Below are 16,266 nucleotides of genomic sequence, written 5' to 3'. Positions count from 1 at the left end.
TTGGAAGGCAAATGTCCCGTTACATCTGGCGTAAAAGGAACACAGCATTTCAGAAAAAGAACATCATACCAACAGTAAAATATGGTGGTGGTAGTGTGATGGTCTGGGGTTGTTTTGCTGCTTCAGGACCTGAAAGGCTTGCTGTGATAGATGGAACCATGAATTCTACTGTCTACCAAAAATCCTGAAGGAGAATGTCCGGCCATCTGTTCGTCAACTCAAGCTGAAGCGATCTTGGGTGCTGCAACAGGACAATGACCCAAAACACACCAGCAAATCCACCTCTGAATGGCTGAAGAAAAACAAAATGAAGACTTTGGAGTGGCCTAGTCAAAGTTCTGACCTGAATCCAATTGAGATGCTATGGCATGACCTTAAAAAGGCGGTTCACGCTAGAAAACCCTCAAATAAAGCTGAATTACAACAATTCTGCAAAGATGAGTGGCCCAAAATTCCTCCAGAGCGCTGTAAAAGACTCATTGCAAGTCATCACAAACGCTTGATTGCAGTTATTGCTGCTAAGGGTGGCCCAACCAGTTATTAGGTTCAGGGGGCAATTACTTTTTCACACAGGGCCATGTAGGTTTGGATTTTTTTTTCTCCCTAAATAATAAAAACCCTCATTTATAAACTGCATTTTGTGTTTACTTGTGTTATATTTGACTAATGGTTAAATGTGTTTGATGATCAGAAACATTTTGTGTGGCAAACATGCAAAAGAATAAGAAATCAGGAAGGGGGCAAATAGTTTTTCACACCACTGTACATCTGGACTGTTTAAAGACGGCGACTCAAGTGACGAGTTGGAGGTGGGCACATGAGCGGGCAGTGAATACTGAACGAGAAATCAGCAGACTAGCATGACGGACGGAGCTGAATCGACGTCATTCTCCTCTCCTCCCGTTCCACACTCCGCGCCGTGCACCCCCATCCCTCCGTCTGGCAGGAGAAGGCGCGAGGACGGTGCGCCAGTTTTCAGTCACGGACGATTGTGTGTTGGTTCGTTCCGTTAATTGTTACAATGTTGCTTTTCTTGCTGATTTATTACATTACCGATTTTTCAAATGTTCATTTTCTCCCTCTGCTTAAAAATCATTAAAAAATCGGCCTGATTATGCGGCGTATGGTACGCCGCGGGTTGGCTAGTAAATTATAATACGTATTGTTCTAACGAACTCTTGTCTAGCACGCGTAGTGACAAATGAAAAGCGTATGTACATTTTGTTATGAATTGTGACTCTGTCTACATATTCCTGTATGTAGCACTATATTTTATGATTTACTAGTGTATTGCTTAAATGTTACGTATACGTTAGTTATTATGCATTATAATAACTTTTGTCTAGCACAGGCAGTGACCATATGCTTTGTTATGAATTGGCTGCAAAGTAAACTGTAGGTAGGATGTACTTATTGAATTTTTATTCCATTTTAATTTATATACAGTGTAGGTATATATATATGTTATAATTACAATAATACATTGTTGTTATTAATAGTCTCACAAAGAAAAACACTTATTTCAACGTAAAAAGTTGTCAAAAATCCATAAAAAAACACCAGATTTCCACGATAGAAAATTAGATATGTTCCACAGAAAAATCTGCAATATAGCAGGGGCTCGATAGCTGAACCGCGATATAGTGGGGGATCACTGTACTTTAAATTTCAGCAGGTACAGAAATTTGGGATAGAGAGTGCAAGATGAGTCAGTCAGCATTAATGATGGTGGTGGGCTGTGAGAGACACTCCACATTCAGGGATTGAGACTAAAAGACAGTCGAGGCCCAGTTATTGCTTGGCTGATTTAACCCTGGGTTAAAAATTTAGGGCGAACTGAACTCTTAGCATCAAGTTACTGATAATGACTTTAGAGTCAAACATTCAGTATGTGTTGTTTGTTACTGTTGTGGTAGATGACCGAGGACCTTGCCCCACCAGGATGCCTGGAGAGCAGAAGGACCGGGAGAGAGGCAATACCATCCCCGGGACACGAGAGGGCAGCCCCCCTAGTTTGCATTGGGGCCACGGCACTGGAGCTTGGAAGCTAGGGGGTGCTTGGACAAGCCTTGGATTGCAGTACTTTCACCACACCAGGAAGTGCTGCAGGAGGAGCGATACAGAGCACATCCAGGCGCAGCATAAAAGGGGCCGCCTCACTCTATTCGAGGAGCTGGAGTCGGAAAGTAAAAGACAGAGCTTGCGGGAGAGGAGTGGAGGCGGCAGCAAAGACAGAAGAAAGGAAATAATAGGGAAAGGACTGAGCATTGTAGGTTTGTGCACTGTGTGTGCTGTGAAGAAAAATAATAAGTGTGTGTGTGTTTTTTTGGCACTTCTGAGTCTGTGCGTCTGTCTGTGTCGAGGCTGATCTTCCACGCTGTATAGCAGGGCTATTCAGTTACAATTTCAGCTGGGCCAGACATTTTCAGTGGCCGCTAAGCAGCAGGAAATGACAAATTTGTAACCAACACAAATGAACGCATTGATAAACAAGTCATTTTTATTCATTGTTTCCCTTCAGAATTTAAAACAGGCACATGAAAAAGTGTATAAAAACATTTAAAAGCTATAACTGAACAGAATCGGAGGTGGTAGCAAAACTTATTTTCCACTTTTGAAATATAAAAAATTAAACATTTTGGTCATATCTGACCTTTGCACATCTCAAAGTGAATAAAAACAAAATAGGGAACAGTATTACCAATAACATTGTTTACCTATTAAAATAAAATAAAACACTTTGGACACATCTGACCCGGGCACATCTCAGAGTGCCCAACGTCAAAAAAAGGGCACGGTATTAGCAATAACATTTGTTTCCCTTTTGAAACACAACAAATATTTTGGTCATATAATAACAACAATTCTTTATATTTACATGGCGTTGTTCTCACTACTTAAAACGCTTTGCACCCTACACACCCATGATCTTTTTAATGCTACGATTACACCTCGGCATATATATATGACCCAGTTACATCACAAAAAGTGCATTTAACAGATCTCAGCGCTACTAAAGCTATAAGTGACAAGTGAAAACTGACACTCATGAATACAACTTCTATGGCACATTGAGGGAACACAGGCTCGTTTTCAATCCCCACGTGTGTGACGATATTGTGATGGGCTGTGGGGAGTGGAGTCTTGGGGGAAAGCACTTTGTGTGGGCTCAGGGCACCACCCTAGAGACAGCCGAGTGACAGGATGAGGGTGAGAGGGGAGCGAATGGTAAAAGAGGAGGAGGAGATTCCCCTAGAGAAGAGGCTCCTTCGACAGGTCATCCCAGTATCACAGACTACTACACACAACAACGCTCTACATTGGGGTTCTCAACATCAGTCCTGGGGACCCCCTCTGGCTGCAGGTTTTTGTTTCAACCAGCTTCTGTTTTTAATTGTAATCCTGGGCTAATTCATATCTCCCAGATTCTGTGTTTTGAGAACAATATAGAAATTAGAAAACTAGGTTTGGTCAAAAAAAAAAAAAATTTAAATGTACTAAGCAGTTATATGAGAATAATGTATTTTTTTTATTTTTTAACAATATTTTCATTTTGATGTTCATTCTGTTCTTCCGGGTGAGGCCTAACGCTAAAGTAGTTGCAGTCTTTCACGATTCAGTGTTGCTGGCCTGGTTGCCTGCTCTGCTAGTTACAACAAAGATACAACAAAGGGAGCAAACTGCTCAGAGAGAATTAAAGCAACAAAAGTGAGTTAAGCTTTTAAATGAGATGAGTGGTATCGATTGTCACTGATTACGTATCTGGTTGAAGTAAAAACCTGAAGGCACGGTGGGCCCCCAGGACCGACTTTGAGAACCCCTGCTCTGCATTGTGGGCTGAATGTTGCTACGCTAAGCAGAGCATTGCATTCATGCTCTGTACTACTTTAGGAATTTCTGAAGGCTCGCAAAATGGGTTTTTCTCAGTTTTTCTCTGCAGGCCACTCGGAGGTTGCTTCTGGGCTGCATGTGCCCGTGGACCACCATTTAACTCTTTCGGGGCTAATAATTTTTTCATTTTCTCCCAGGTCTGAATATTTTTACCCAAAAACTCAGTGTTCTAAAAAGCATACAATGGAACATTTAACATTAGCTTTCTACGATCGGCTGTCACACATACTTACTATATACATGTTTGTCTAACCATTTATATTCTAAAAGGCACTGGAAAGGACACAGCTACCTGCCTTTCGTTTTTGATTTCCAGATCACTTGCATCAAAATCGGAGTTTGATAAGTCAGTCTGAATCAGCAATAATATGCAAAAAAAAAATTAATAATGCCCACAGAGTATTTTGCTTTGCACATTCATTTTGCTTTTTTGCCCAACGTCAATGCCATTCTAGACGTTGCTTACTCTACGTTCCTTACACACACACACAGAGAGAGCTTCAATGTCAAGTCAATAAGTCTAACAGTCCTCCTAGCAAAGAGGGTCTACCCATAATGTGATGGCGAGTTTTGTTGGCATCTACAGCTGATTATTACCCTCTACCCTTGGATGTTAACTAAGGTCAACATCCAACTTCGACCCCTGCTGTTTTGACATTAGTCCTAAAAGTGTTAAAAAGGCTGGCTGTATAGAATCTTCTGTGCTATATTGATTTCCTCTATGGGTTCAGAAGTGTTTCTTACTTCTATTACATGTTTCGGATGTTCTTTTAATTCTGTCATTTTCCTTTTAAGGGTATAGCACTTGTGACATGCAGGCCATCACACAGACACTAGAGAAAAGCAGCTGCAGAATGTAAGCAAATAGATCAAGCAGGGGTGTGGAAATCAAATTTCTTTCTACTTGTCCACGGACAAGTAAACTTAGAAAATCCACTTGTCCGCCAGTTAAATTCACTTGCCCATAAACAACAAAAGTGAAAAATAGTTTCTTTTTTCTGATCTCTTTTATTGATACCAAAACTGCCTTCCATTTTAAAACTGAAAAAAGTTCTTTCAGGGAGTAGTATTTTGCCACCTTGCTCTAGGACATTATATAAAAGATTCCCTTATTTTAACTGGCTAATAAACAATGCCTTCATTATAGCTACACTAGTTCTTTTTTCATATATTACAGTTACCTAACAGAACACTGTCCTGGTTCATTTTCTGGCATGTTCTTCAGATTTTGTCTTGAAACATCTTCTCCCCCAAGAATCTTTACCATCTCAGACAGCCTGGGCTGAATGCTGTTCATTTCTGCTTGAGCTGAACTGCAAGGTTCCTGGACTGATGGTCCTGCAGAAGTGGATGCTGATGACTTTTCAGGTTTTTTATGAGTGATGTGCCTGTTGCCAGGTGACAGCCAGAATACCACAGCTGGTCGTGGGTCAAACTCTTCTAAAGAAGCAGTACTGAACAGCCTAGCATAACGCTCAACCCTTCGAGCGTTCAGCTTTAGAAAACGCTTTTTCAATTGAACCAACTTTTTTCTTACTTTTCGACTCATGTCTTTATCTGACGTAATAAACCCCCAGTTCCTATCCTTTTTCTTTCTGCACATAACCAATCACCACACAATAAATGTCTTTGTGAAATTAAAACTAGTTATAAGCTTAGACCTCTGAATGGATGGCATAGTTAAACATGTATAACAAAAATTGTTTTTAAACTTCTGAAAACTGAGGTCTAGGTTTATTAATAGTTTTAATTTCACAAAGACGTTTACCGTGTGGTGATTGGTTATATAGAGAAAGACAAAGGATAGGAACTGGGGGTTTAGTACGCAAGATAGACACAGCAAACATGCAATAAAGAAAGCCTGCTCAGAAAAGCATCCATTGAATTCTGCGTTCGTATCTCCGACCTCCAGATCACGAACCCAACATGTACACAATATTTCAGTTAAACCTGTGCGATACCCATTCAAATATCCAGCTTTTTGGAGCCTTGTCACACCCGCCATAAACTTCTCTACGCTGAACGTAGACCTGAGAACCCCTTAATGCAAGGGAGCAGCACTACAGCCACGCCACCGTGCCCCCCGCCACCCATGTCTAATACATGCTTTAATGCATTTCATCGTGAAAAAGATATCAAGTATTTATCTTAGTATTCTGAATGTTCACTGAGCAGGAATATCATGAAGTCAATGTGCGGCGATTGCTGCCGGCGCCTCTCACTGCAAGAGAAAGTCAGTTTAAGAAACGCGCAGAGATTAACAACTGGGTCGAGGAACACTTCATATAAAGCATTTAATGTGCTACATTAATTTATGACGGGGTTTGAGAAAATCTAGTAAATGAAACATTCATTTTAAGTTGAAGTTTAGTTTGCGACATTCTACTGACAAAATAAACTACGAGAATAAAGTCAACATGTCGACTTTAATCTCGACATTTTTTTGTCTTCACAGTGGCCTTACTACGCTTCCTTAGGTTTTTCAAGTCCTGTTGTGCCAGTTTTAATCAAGAAATAATCCATTTCTCATCCGCGATGCTATTTGCTTCAGTTTCAACAACACGCATGTAGCGAAAACAACGTTCTTACCGCAGTGCATTATGGGTTACGCAGGTAATCCCTAATGACGTATTCGAATTTCAGCAAGAGGTTACATTTCCAAAGAAGTAAATATTAGCGATGTTGTCGGGAAAAAAATAATCGCGTCTAAGTGAAGGTTTTTATTGATATTTCATAACATTTGGAAACCGTTAGAATGTTTTCTTTATTTTTAAAAAACTGACAGCGTGAAACCAACATGTTTTATATGAAAAATTCTCTAATCAAAAACGATCTATAGACCGCTCATCAAAATTGATGTCACGCAATAAATTTCTTAACTCCTCAATATATCACAACCTACGCGAAATAGCAAATTTCAGAAAAGATCAAATGCCTTAACAAGCTTTATGCGGCGAAAACAATTGCACTGTTGGTGAAATGACCGTATTTTTATGTAGAAAAAATTAATTTTATTAATAATATATAAAAGTGATCGATTATAATGAAAAATCATCAAATTACATCGTAATGTCGGCATGAAAAAAATGACCGCATCTCCAAGCGTGTAAATAGTTGGGTAAAATACTTGTGTAAGACCACAAGAGTGCTTCCCCGTTGATAAATCAGCCATCTTTGTGTAAACAATATTGAAGACCAATTTGAGACATGAAGAACATGCCTAAGTAAACTGTTTCCGCACAAAGTACGTACCCAAATGTTTAAAATTTGAAAGTAGAGGTAAAAATGTGCCCTGTACTGCACATTTAATTCTTTTTTTCTCCAGAAAAATTGCACTTGTCCGCGGACAGCTGAAACCAGAAAACACGCTTGTCCGACGGTCAATTTACCTGTGTCGGACAAGTCGGGCGTTGGATTTCCGCACCCCTGGATCAAGGAAATCGCACATTGGGTTCATCTGTTGTAGCTCTTGATGGCACAGTGTAAAGGTGAGATATGAACTTTAGATGTCTGCGCTTCTTGAGTGAAAAATAAAAATATGGCAATCGATTTCTGAGATGTGGAAAACAGGGCCATCTTGAGTTGCATATCTGAAGTTAATTATTAAGGAGGAGGCCATCTGAAAGAAATGACTGAAGCCAAGTGTCTTCAGTGATAACTAAGCCTTGACTCCCATTTGTTTAGATGCCTCCTCTACAGTATATTCAATTAATTATTTAATTAGTGTTAGTGCTGGTCCCAGTCTGGCTGAGGCATAGGCCTCCAGCTATGTCCGCTGTTACAATCTTAGATGCACTGAAAGGTTGAGAACTCTATAACATCACGCCCTTCTCTTAATGCGTCATCCTGTGCATGAGAAGCACTGCTTCCAGCTGCAATTCCAGGGGTGTAGTGTTACAAAAGGACATGTTTTACTGCTTTTAACAGTCCTTTCCCAGAGCCCCTGAAGCCACGTGACATTGCTGTTCCGTTTACATTATACAGTAAAATCCCTGAGCCTCTGAAGCTCCCCAGATACAGGCCTTGAAAAGGACAGCTGGAATTCCACTTTGAGCAAATCTCCAGCCAGTCTGACATCTGCTTCTGCTCATCTGGAGCTGGGTTATCAGTGATAGGGCGGAGAAGTGAGAGGCGTCGTGTGCGCCAGGTTAGAACTGGCCGGCGGACTTTGCTTAAATGTGTCATACTAGACCAAAAGACAGACTGGCCAAGACATCCTAGGAGAAAAGGCCCAAAGAGGAGAAGCACCGGCGGTCTGGCATGTCTCCAGCCATTAGGCACACTCTGTAAGGGTTAGGCTCTCCTGTTGCTTCCCTCACCACCAACTATGTTCACTTGGGTTACCCCCAACCACAAGTATTCAGGTTGTGAGTGATGTTTCTTTTTTTTTTTTTTTCCTCTTGTTAGAATGCATTGACTGACTTTCCTATTAAAAACTGAAAAGCCTGAACACCTAATCTGTGTTGTAAAAGGTTAAAGAAAGGCAGCTGCAGGCTTACAGCTTGCCAAATTATAGCAGTAATTGAACTTCTCAAATTACGTTGGGGGTTTTTTTATGTGCTGAAGAGAGCCCCTTAGGCTGCAATCATGCAAATGACGTAGGAGGTGCACACCGGGCCCTGTCACTTATGAGACTTTCACAAACATCTGGACTAAATGCTGCTAGGCACCATAATGAGATTATTGATCTTTGTAGTGATAGTTTTGTTTGAAACATCCCCAAGATGCTTGGAGGAACATATTAAATATCCCTAAGGGTACTCGGAGGAACATACGAAACATCTCCAAGGTGCTTGGAGGAATGTACACTCTGATATCCTCTCCCTAGACTTGAGACGTGATGTGGATATCTTGGCTGAAGGCGTTCCTCTTCCCGTTGTGGGTAAAAAAAAAAAAGTTTTAAAAATGTGTGATTTTGATTGGCGAGACGCTGTATAAGTCTACCTTCTGTATAAGTCTCATTAGAACTGGACTCAGGGCAGGAATCAACCAAAGACAGAGTGACTGTCCACCCGTTAATAAAGGGCCAACCCTGGCCTAGCGCCTCAGTATCGGAGACCGACATGTGGGATTAAGCAGGTCAAACTGATTAGTGAGAGAGAGGTTAGAGGTTAGGAGCCCACACTGATATGGTGGATTGCCGCACCCACCACATGACAAATCAACTCAGCCATACAATGGGTGATACCTCAGCACCACACTAGTTCAGATGGAATGGAGCAGTGTGAGGTTTTTTTATGGTGGCTAAAGTGCCAATTCTGCCACCAACCCCCAGGTTTTTGCTGCAGGTAGGCCCGGACGAAATGTAAATAATGGGCTAGTTGAACTATTTGTGCTGATTCCTACTATGATTCATTGTTTAACCTCCTACATATCCATTGTTGTGTGTGCGCCAGGTTAACTGGTCATTCCAAATTGACCTTGTAGGTGTTTTGTGTATGTGGGCCTTGCAATGGACTAGCACCCTGTCCAGGACTGGCTCTTGCCTTACACCGTGTGCTGTTGGGATGTTTTTTTCCCCTGAGACCCTAAATTGGATTAAGTGGGACTGAGAATGTTGTGGTATGCCAGGAGGATGCTTTGTATTTACTTTTGCTTTGAAAGGTATTATATAAAATAAAGACTGAGTGTTTAAAGATCTTTCAGTACACCTAAGTTAGGATGAACAGTAAAGAAGCTGCTTTATCTCTCTGGATCAGCTTGGCACATGGGCATATCTCTGCCAGTCAGTCGTTCCCTCTACAGGGTAGGTCTGACATCTTCGTTCATCTGAAAAGTTCACACATTCAGTTAAGTTACCACATGCTGGGAGTTTTGATTTATTATTTAGAAAAGAACTTGCGGCGTAGTAGCCCAGCTTGCACACCACACTTCCTGTAAGTTTCAGGCTGTGTCTGCGTTCCAACCCAAGAGCAATACTGGTCTGGCATGACAGCTCTACAGCTGGATGCTCCCACTTTAATTGACATCCCATGGTTTTCTCAATAGCAGAAACATGTTAGGTTGGTGAGGGCATCCCACATGCCAAGACGGTGATGCTTGTCTTGAAATGGACTCCTTCAATGAGGCTGAACTCCACCAAGGACTGGAGAGCTGGCAGAGAGTCAGTCAACACGTCATCCATTCCTTCTTTCTCTCTCTCTGCCCATCTCTCATAATATATGTGACTGGATATCCATGTGTGCTGTGTGTCACTAGGTAAGGCAGGGATCACCCACAGCTCCTTCCCTCATAACTTAATTCTGGCCCTGAGATTGGCAGCATTGCCTTGGTCCTATGTAAGGGTTAATCAGTGCCTTCAGGTCTGCGGAAATCCCCCAAATTGAAGTTCGGTGTGTCTGGCTGACTGCAGACAGTCAAAAGTGATTTTTTTTTTTTCCTTTTCCTTGAAATTAAAGACACAAGCAGGGCCTCTGCTTCTAGGTAGGAAAGTTTAACACATGCTATCTTGCATTTTAAAATTCCCAACTACAAAATGAATTCATTGTCACCTCTGTGGAGTATGATGCCCGGGTATAAATAGTTCTGACCTTTAGAGCAGTAAAAGCCTGTCTAGCAATGTGCCGCTGCTGGGTCATGGGGTAAGGAAACACTGCTTTACTCACGAATGACAGTCTTAACTCTCTTGTTCCCACTGTACTGACGCCATCGCCTTGCCTCCTCTGCCCTTTCACTTTGCTGTTTCAGAATCAGAATCGGTGTCAAGGCGCATGAAGGTCAACATCTGCTTTGTACAATGTGTATTGTGATAATATCCTTTACATCCACGTAAATGGAAGTTTGGCAATAGAGTCAAAACTTTATATTCAAAATATTGAGAAAAGTTGATTTTAGCTGTGTGTCTTTATGTGTGTGTGTGTGTGTGTCTGTGGAAAGTCAAAAGTGACTTTGACTTCTTGAAATTACAAATTTGGAAAATTGTGTTGTTGTTTTTTTTTTGCATTGTGTAGCACTCCTGGATGATTGCATATTAATAAAGATACAAAAATTTAGAACAAGGAGTTTCACAACGCTGAGACCTACGTACAATGATAATTGAAAATGATAATGAAAAAAATGGACCTACTTTATGTTCTTGAAACAAGCTGCACCGAGTTTGTCTTGTTACAGGCCCCAGGACTATTGTTTTTGATCCAGTATCTCCATATCCATCAAAAACCATTTGAGCTATGTCCAACAATGACTTCTGTAGACGTCATGTAGAGGAGAATCGAACTTGGGTCTCTGAGGTACGGTAAGCATGCTGCGCTCTGAGAAGCAAATTTTAGCGCTAACGCCACGGAAGCTGTTGTGTCGTTCTTGAACCTTTTATGAAAGTGTTTATTTGATCTTTGGAAATCAGGCTTCACACATTCTATAGTTTATGCCTACATTTTGTAACATTTATTACTAAAATATAAAAAACGTTTCTGTTGTAACAATGTGTTTACACAGATTACTGTAGAAACGGAACACAAATGAAATGCATGTGTTCCAAATAACGATCTATTATTTCCACTCTAAAACTCCAGCAGTTGAGTCACTCCCAGATAATCAAACTAGCATGAACTGGGAAAACTTAGTGAATGTTCTGCGAAGGTGGGGGATGGAATAGCCAGCTGCTTGCTGCTCATCTTAATCGGCACATTTAGAAGACAAAAGACGGCGGCGGAGAGGTGAGAACAGTTTTAAGGTGGGCCGGATCTACGAGTTTTTTCATAGACTCTGGTAATCCATCCATCCATTTTCCAACCCGCTGAATCCAAACACAGGGGTCTGCTGGAGCCAATCCCTGCCAACACAGGGCACGAGGCAAACCTGGGCAGGGTGCCAACCCACCACAGGACACACACAAACACACCGAGCAAATACTAGGGCCAATTTAGAATTGCCAATCCACCAACCTCCTTGGACCGTAGGAGGAAACCCACACAGACACAGGAAGAACATGCAAACTCCACACAGGGAGGACCCGGGAAGTGAACCCTGGTCTTCTAACTGCGAGGCAGCAGCACTACCACTGTGCCACCCCTCTGGTAATTCTAGTGTTAATTTAATCAGGGTTTTTGAAGTTTGCTTTGAGTAGACAAGGAACCACCAGGCCTACTGATTTGTAAAATGTTTGCATGAACAGTTATTGAACTATACACGTACGCTCACATGGAGGCACCACACAAACTCAAAATAGCTGGCGGGTCATTTGCTCTAGCAGAGTACATTTGCATGATGAAGAGACAGAAATGGATATGCAAACAAAGCTAGATAGACCTGTAAAGCTCCACATGACCGTCCCTATACAAATCTATCTGTCTATGCATCTTATGTACTTAATTTTTGACCACAAATGTTTAGTTTCAAATAAAATATTAATTAAGTTGTTCACTTGATTCAGGCAGTCATTATCCAACCCGCTATATCCTAACAAAGGGTCCCGGGGTTCAGCTGGAGCCAATCCCAGCCAAAACAGGAACAAATCAACCAGGCAGGGCGCCAACCCACCGCGGGGCACACACAGACACACACCAAGCCCACAACGTCAGGTCACCTAACCTGCATGTCTTTGGAAGGAAACCGGAGCACCCGGAGGAAACCCATGCAGAACATGCAAACTCCACGCAGGGAGGACCCAGGAAGTGAACCCGGGTCTCCTAAGTGCGAGGCAGCAACGCTACCACTGCGCCATCCTCACTTGATTCTGTTCATTATACTATACATTTATTTGTGTAAATAGAGTAATAAATATTATATAACTTCAATTACTCCATTAGTAAGGAACTCGGATTACCAGGGTGTGATCCAGTTAAGTTCTTTTCTGGCAGTGTGAATATAATATAAACCATGTTGTTTTTCTAGTGTAGCATTTAGACAAGTTGCCTACGAACAGCCCTGGAGTGGGTCGGATGTCTTACCACGACTGGTTCACAGACACCCCACTTTCACTCGTAACTGGACATGTTTGAGTTCTGCTAGATGAAAGGCATTCATCCATGCTGGTTTTTAATGTATGTCAATCAATCAAGGTGTTTTTTTTAGTTTTGTCAGGCTCTTGGACAGGCTTCACCCTGCGTGATGCCTTCTTGCCAATATGTTTTTCATCAAAAATAAGATACGTGATATCAGCTTTCATCAGTCCCATTAGATCGGGACATAGTGTGTCTCCTGATAGGCTTGGGGGTCCAACATTAGTCGTCCAGCAACTGTTTATGCTGATTCACAAGGCTGCACTGGCACTTGGATTTTTTTTTTTTTAACTTTAAGCATAGACACCAGATGTAAAAGAACAAAAGCACGATATCTTTACTGTTTTTTTTTTTCCTTAGATAAACCAGAGGCGTACTGGGGAATTCAAGGAGGCCCTGTTGTGATAAGAAGGACCAAACAGAGAGAGAGAGAGAGAGAGACAGGCATGTCCTTCAGCGTTCGGAAAGGGGAATGTTACATGGAAATGACTGACCATCTCATAGCTGGTGTGTGGAAAAGCACACTTTCCTTGTAAATAATTTTGGAGACCAACAACCCACTGCTGGTTCTCAGCTTTCACCTTCAGTCTTAACAATACTGGTTCTTTAATGGCACTCTGCTGGGGTGTGTGGTTCCTCACTAAAAACTCTGCTTGAATAAGAGCCATTTAATTCTGAGAAGGGTTCTTTACTTATAAAACTGTTTTTTTTTTAGCTTAGAAAAGGTCCCATATATATGGATAAAACAGAAATCTTTAACAATCTTCTAGTAGGCTACCTACCTGGATGCAACAGATAAAAAAATAAACTTAGTCTGTGTTATAGTATGCAGCCAGATTCCTTTTAACGTAATGAAACCATTGTTTGTTTTTTTCATGGTTATTTTTTTTAACTCTGCACTGTGGAGTGATATCAAGCTGACGGAGTGGCCCTTCACTGCTGTTAAACAACTAAGCCTTATAATAAAAAGTCTTAACATTAAAGTTGCTTGGCCATCCACAGTGTATCTTGACTCAGATACTACCTATATGGAGTCTGTAATTTCTCCCTCTGTGTGAGTTCTCCATGGGAATTTCGTTTTACATACCATAAAAGTTACCTAAAAGGACTGACTACAGTTAATTAACCTCGAAAGACTATGTTCTGTGCACCCTTTGATGCTAAGGAAGGCTTCGGCACCCTGATACTCTCAATTGTATATTTTCAGATTATAAAATGGATGTTTGGCGACTAGTGAAAAGTCTAGGGTGCTCCCTGGTAGTATCTTGTGCAAAGCAGAGACCTAACCAGGACGGGACAAAGGACTATTACCGGGCATATACAGTGTATTGTTGTTTTAAAGACAAAACATGGTCACGGGGAGCCATAGCTAATCACCACGGCGTGGGGCACAAGTCAGATTCGGTGTCATAAAGTGTTACTGTAAATAACCGAACAACTTGCACGATCACAGCCAAAACCGCTCATCAATTTACAGCCGCCAAATAATCTGACAAGCATAATAATTGCTACGGAGAAGTTTTTTTTTTTTTTAATCTATATGATTTGGACCAAATCGCTAATGCAGTTAATCAGACTTTGTTTAATATGGCGCATTAGAGCAAATCAGCCACTCTATCGAGGCTTATTTTATGCAACACCTTTTCATAAATAGGCCAGACTTTTATATGCCAGCTTTCAATAAATCCACTACTCTGTCGCGCTTTCTTTGTGTGTTAAGTTAGACTCTAAACGAAACTCGCCAAGGGCCAATCTTCAACCCACTGGGCAAAAATTCTGAACTTGTACAATGCATTTACTTTAACAGTTAAATCATAAGGGCAGCAGCCCCAGCTTGCGAGGGTTTTAAAGTGACGCATAGCAGATTTCGAAACGCAGTCGGAAAAAGTTGGTCTTACCCGCTAGTTGCCTGGAAAAATGGTAGCCGTAAATCGAAATAACGAACATGTACTTTCGTTCAAGTGATGGAAACAGTATATTCTTCTGAGTATGTAAACTGATTGCTGGCGCAATTTACACTTTTTTAAGTGAAATATTAATAAATGAACCATCGTCTGATTTTGATAATTTTTTACTTTCCTGCAACAGGCAGAAACTTTCTCTGTGTGCTTCCGAAGGAGGCCAGCAGCAAGGACTGTAGCGCAGCGATGCTGCAGTCGTGAGCAGAGCACTACTGTATATTACAGTTAACTCAGCCAAGTAACAGAATGATAAATCCAGCTTTTATTCGAATAAAACACAAGAGAAGGTTTAACTGAAGAGTCACAGTATATGAACAGGCAGCATATAAAGTTATATTTCAAAAAAATAAATAGATGAAGGTTCACCTAAAACGACATGCTCCACCACAGCACACACAAATCCCACGAGAAGCAGAAAAACACGTATAGCCGACCTGACTGACACTGGCAGCAGCAAGAACTTCTACCGTAACTAGGCACTGTTCTCACACCACGCAGCGGCAAACGAATGTAGAAACCATACCTGGAATTCACGCGGTTCTTCCCTCTAGCTGGTGCCCGAACGGAATGAGAGCGAGCAGTGGTCACCAGAGAGGCGGGAGGGAGCACGAGTGACGCGCGCCCGCGGGGCGTGGCCTGAAGTCGTTACCTCCTTGGCGAGCATTCTTCATTCTTCGACTAAGTATGCGAGCATGAGAGCGGTCCAGAGAACGAAGTGAGTCCAGTCATCGAGGATCTGCAGGAACGATTTTACAAAATATCGCGAAAAAAGTGCTGCTTTTACGCAAGCTGCGGTCACTCCCAGCTCCGAGCGATAATGATTCAGTCGCTCACTGCTTTCCGTTGGCAAAGGTGCCAAGTAACTGGCCAATTTTATACGGCCCTCGTTGTGAACAGGAGGTGAAACCAGAATGACAAAAGACGGTACAGCGGTTAGCGATCAATCGGTTTACGACTTTCTGTTTCAGTACTGAATGCTCTCCTTGTGGTCACATTCATCCCGTTAACCCCCGGTCTATTTCGACTCTCTAAATAGCTGACAGTAACAATGATGGTGGTTCCAAAGTTTCACTGGGAGTTAAAGTATGCCGTGTGTGCCCTGTGGTGGCATTAACGTACATATCAGGACTGCTCCGTCTTGAATCATATATCCAGAAAGTGAATGAATGGATTTTATGTTCAGTGGTTTCTTTGGTTAACATTGCATCACAGAGGAGTGGCACGGTGAGGCAGTGTTCAGTGCAAGAATACCGACGTACTTTTATAGACTTTGCACAGGGTCTGTGAAACCCTGTTTTCCACTCAAGTCCCGAATACATACAGATACGGTTAATGGCCGCCTCTGCAGGTAATGCACAACTCTCCCTATTCAGACATCCCCTTTGATTTGGTGCAGGCGCACTACACGTGGGTGCCCTTAATCTTGTTGCAGGGTTCAAAACGGGACAGTAAATTACACGGAGATCCGATGTCAA

General features: G+C 41.8%; 1 protein-coding gene across 1 annotated transcript in view; it reads right to left on the bottom strand.

The window, feature by feature from the left end:
* The window catches only part of LOC120514406 (CMP-N-acetylneuraminate-beta-galactosamide-alpha-2,3-sialyltransferase 1-like), a 47,207-nt gene extending 31,801 nt beyond the window's left edge, over positions 1–15,406 (bottom strand). The window contains exon 1 of the mRNA XM_039734763.1: positions 15,315–15,406. The gene's annotated coding sequence lies outside the window, so the exon portion shown is untranslated. The remainder of the gene's footprint in view (positions 1–15,314) is intronic.
* Between the last annotated feature and the right edge of the window lie 860 nt (positions 15,407–16,266).

The sequence above is a fragment of the Polypterus senegalus genome, chromosome 14 (assembly GCF_016835505.1).
Source record: "Polypterus senegalus isolate Bchr_013 chromosome 14, ASM1683550v1, whole genome shotgun sequence".
Lineage (NCBI taxonomy): Eukaryota > Metazoa > Chordata > Cladistia > Polypteriformes > Polypteridae > Polypterus > Polypterus senegalus.
The sequence above is the reverse complement of the archived record's forward strand: the minus strand, read 5'-3'. Positions and strand labels throughout refer to the sequence as shown.